Here is a 4817-nt window from a genome sequence, read left to right on the forward strand (position 1 = left end):
ATAAAGAAATGTTTTGTGGAAAAATTCTGTGTTGTATAAGTGATTGTTTATTATATGACGAATTGATGAAGTAAAATTTGCTACTCGGACATATGTCATAGATCTCCAATAAGATCGTTTATCTTGTTTAAGAAATTATTTTTCGAACCTCTTAAGTCTTAGGATCTCATTGACAAAATCAAAATAAAAATTCAATAATGTATCATTTTTGGAAGAATTATGAGGCGAGGGAACCGTGGGCTGACAGGCAGATCCTCTCACTGCTGATGAGGAAGATCTTGACCCCGATGTTTACAAGGCTCTTCACAGAACTCAGCCAGGACCCTTCAAGGGTGAAGGGGAGAACTTGGACGAGGCTATGGAGAAGTGGGTTGAATCCAAGGAGGAATATTTTGATGTCACCGTTTACAACAAGAAGAGCAAAATGGCTCTCGCTAGGCTGAAGATTGTGGAAACAGCCAGGGTGGCATGGAGAAACCATTGCGACACTAACCATCTGGATAGGAATACCCAGTCCTGGAATGATCTCAAAGCCCATCTAAGGAAGATATTTTGTCCCCCCAGATTTTTAGAAACCGCGATGAATGAATTCTTAAAGCTAAACTAGGGGAGCAAAACTATTGAAGAATATCATCAGGCATTTGCTCTTCTCCTCAAGTACTCTCACCACCACTAGATGAAGAGAAACTTATGGCCAGGTTCATTCAGGGAATGAACAAACCTTTAGACACCCTGATCAAGAATGCCAAGCCAATTTCCATGGCTGAAGCTGTAAGAATAGCAAAGAACATTGCCAAAGCCTTCATCGTTAAAGTCCCGCCAAAGCCAGCTCCCTCATCCTTCAAGAGATTCCGAACACCGGGAAGTTCTTCCAACCTTTCGTCTCCAAAGAGACACCAAGGTCCCAACCAGAATCTGGAGCCATGAAGTTTCAAGAATGAAGGAAGACCTTTTCCTCGAAGCTCTTTCTCAGGAGCTCCGGCTCTTTCAAGAATGTAGAGGGAAGAGCTTCGAAGTGAGAACAGGTGTTTCGGATGTCATGGGTTTGTTCACCAACTCTCAAGGATTGACTATCTCCTTCTATGGGCCAAGGAAGCCATAGTCCCAGAGTTCAGAGATAGACTCCTTCGTATCAGTCCAATCAGGGTCACCCGTGCCAAAATCAGGGCAACCCCAAAAGAGTACCAGCTCAGCCTGTAGCCTCCATGCAATGCCGTCTCCAAACACCCTCCCAAAATTGGGAAAACCAGAGTTCAGAGATAGACTCCTTCGTACCAGTCCAATTAGGGTCCCCCGTGCCAAAATCAGGGCAACCCCAGAAGAGTACTGGCTCAGCCTGTAGCCTCCATGCAAAGTCGTCTCCAAACTCCCTCCCAGAATTGGGGAAACCAAAGAGAGAGAGTTCCACCTCAGACTGCCAGCAGCTAGAGCTGTCACTATAGCTGAGGAAGTGGAGGAAGAAATAGGACAGATCTATGCAGCAAAATTGAGCATCAAGGGAATAATCGTCAATTTTCAGTCCTCCAGACTCTAGCGGAGTACCAAGGTAAGCAATTCAAGCTTTTGATTGATTCAGGTAGTACTCACTCTTTTATTTCCACATGATGTCTGTGTAAGTTAGTCCTAAATAAAAAATCAAGGAAGCCTATGCAAGTAGAATTGGCCAGTGGAAAGATTCTTTTCACACACCTTGAGACAAACCTTATTCAGTTTAATCTAGATGGGAACGTAACAAAGTGCTAGTTCAGAGTCCTACCTATACCATGCCAGTATTACATTAAAATAATCATATTTTCTATTATCCCTTAAAAATCCTCTACTTTTGGGGAGCTTGGAGCTTTTCTCTCTCTTCAACAACTCTTGGAGCTCTCTTCTCCACTTGCAAAACCAATTGATTGGTTGGGGGCTTCACTTCTAGAAAAAGAAGCAAGCTAATCCTTGAGGTAAGAATGAATTTTATGGTTTTTTGTTAATATTCTCAAATGACTACTCTTCTCAACCCCTCTCAAGCTTGAGAAGTTTTCTAATTGTTTGTTTTAAATTCAAATCAAGCTTTCCCTAAGAATTTTAATGTGTAATCAAGAAAAAGTTAATCTTTATGCTTATTTAGAATGCTTTCTTATGTATATCTCTCTCTCCAAAAAGAATAGTCATTCCTATGGCTAATTCTTTTGCAAAAGAATTCTTCTCATTGATAAATTATTAATTTAAAATCAAACTCTAAGCTTGTTAAGCTAGAGAATAAGAAAATGGTATTTTTATGCTTTTATGTCAACAAAACAATTACGATTATTTATAAGTAGTTAAAAACTACTTTAATTGATACTAAATAAGAAAGAGATAATCCTATCAATTCGGATAAGAGAAAAAATGGAAATAGCTTAATTTAGTAGAATAATCATAATTAAGTTTATGATTATGATTAAAATTATGATTTAAATTCATAGTTTAGATTTAAGCTTAAGAATAGATCTTCTATCATATTTGCATTACAATCAGGGATTTCATTAACGTCTTCACAATTTCGTGATCACGTTAACAAAACCTGTTGTTAACATAAAAATTCTTGTGATCACAATGTATATTCACGGGCATTTTTTATGACCTGCAAAAACCTTCTCTGCCAGTAATCCCACCGGGAAAATGTACATTTCCCGGCGGGCCCGCCAGGAAAACCCATTTTCCCGGAGGGCCCGCCGAGAAAACCCATTTTCCCGGCGGACAAATTAAAAAAATAAAAAATAAAAAAATAAAAAAAAATAAAAAAATCATGTTCACAGTCATTCTTACCATTTTTGGGCCTTCTGGACTCATTTATGATGTCAAAAGTTCAAAATTCTTGGCACAAAAAAAGTTTTCTATAATTTGCTGGTCTTAAGTTCAATTGACACACCAATTAAATCTAACTATACTTACATCAATTGACTCAATTGTCCATGACATCATTGCACTCAATTGAGCCCAATTGGACTCAATTACACTTGATTTACACTCAATTGATATTAATTGGGTGTCAATTGATGTCAATTGTGCCTAATTCGACGCAATTGAGCCCAATTTATCAATTTGCATAAATTGAGTGTAAACTAAGTATCAATTGAGTCGAATTGGACTCAATTGATAATAATTAGATGTTAATTGATATTAATTAAGTCCAATTGACTTCAATTGGGTGTTAATTTATTACAATTAATATCAATTGAGCTCAATTGAGCTCAGTTGACATCAATTGGGTGTCAATTGATATCAATTAAGCTCAATTGAGCTCAGTTGACATCAATTGGGTGTCAATTGATATCAATTAAGCTCAATTGAGCTCAGTTGACATCAATTGGGTGTCAATTGATATCAATTGAGCTCAATTGGGCTCAATTGCACTCAATTGACACTCAATTGGGTGTTAATTGCATCCTATTGTGCTCAATTGAGCCCAATAAGATGCAATTAACATCAATCGGGTGTCAATTGATCACAATTGATATCAATTGGGCTCAATTGCACTCAATTGTGTGATCGATTGTGTGTCAATTGATGTCAATTGAGCCTAATATGATACAATTGAGCTCAATTCACGCCCAATTGGATATAAATTGAGTGTCAAATGAGCCGAATTAGACTCAATTGATAGCAATTGGGTGTTAATTGATATCAATTAATATCCAATTAACACAATTGAAGTCAATTAAGTTTAATTGACTTCAATTGGATAATTTGGGTGTCAATTGAGCTCAATTGGACGTAAATGACATCAATTGGGAGTCAATTAACATCAATTGAACCTTATTGACATCAATTGGATGCCAATTAACATCAATTGGACTCAATTGACATCAGTTGGGTTTCAATTGAGCCAATTGGGTGTCAGTTAAACCTAATTCCATGCAATTGAGCTCAATTGACATCAATTCACATCAATTGATATTAATTGGGTGTCAATTGATGTCAATTGAGCCTAATTCGATGCAATTGAGCTCAATTCACATCAGTTCACATCAATTGGGTGTCAATTGATGTCAATTGAGTAAAATTGAGTCTAATTGGATGTCAATTGAGTCAAATTGAGTATAATTGGGTGTCAATTAATATCAATTGAGCCAAATTGAGTCTAATTAAGTCTAATTAGACTTAATTAAGCTAAATTGAGTCTAATTGGGTGTCAATTGATGTCAATTGACACCCAAATTGAGTCTAATTGGGTGTCAATTGATGTCAATTGATGTCAATTGAGTCAAATTGAGTCTAATTGGGTGTCAATGGAGCCTAATTGACATCAATTGGGTGTCAATTGATGTCAATTGAGCCCAATTGAAGCTAATTGTGTATCAATTGACACACAATTGATGTCAATTGGGCTCAATTGACATCAATTGTCACATGGGCTCAATTGACATCAATTAACACCTAATTGATGTCAATTAATATCAATTGGGTGTCAATTGATTATAATTGATACTAAATTGAATGAATTGAGTCCAATTGATATCAATTAAGTCTAATTGGGTATTAATTGATCAATTGGGCTCAATTGATATCAATTGACACCCAATTGGACTCAATTGACATCAATTGGACTCAAAAGGGTGTTAACTGATGTTAATTGAGCCCAATTGACATCAATTGGGTTAATTGAGCTCAATTGGACACAATTAACAATAATTGGGTATGAATTGAACTCAATTGACATCAATTAGGTGTCAATTGAGCCTAATTGCATCCAATTGAACTCAATTGACATCAATTGGGCAAATTGCATCCAATTTAATTCAATTGAAATCAATTAAGCCTAATTGTATCCAATTTAACCCAATTGGACTCAA

This window comes from Cibotium barometz, chromosome 58 (genome assembly GCF_041138505.1).
Source record: "Cibotium barometz isolate CiBa-2024 chromosome 58, ASM4113850v1, whole genome shotgun sequence".
In the NCBI taxonomy this organism is placed as follows: domain Eukaryota; kingdom Viridiplantae; phylum Streptophyta; class Polypodiopsida; order Cyatheales; family Cibotiaceae; genus Cibotium; species Cibotium barometz.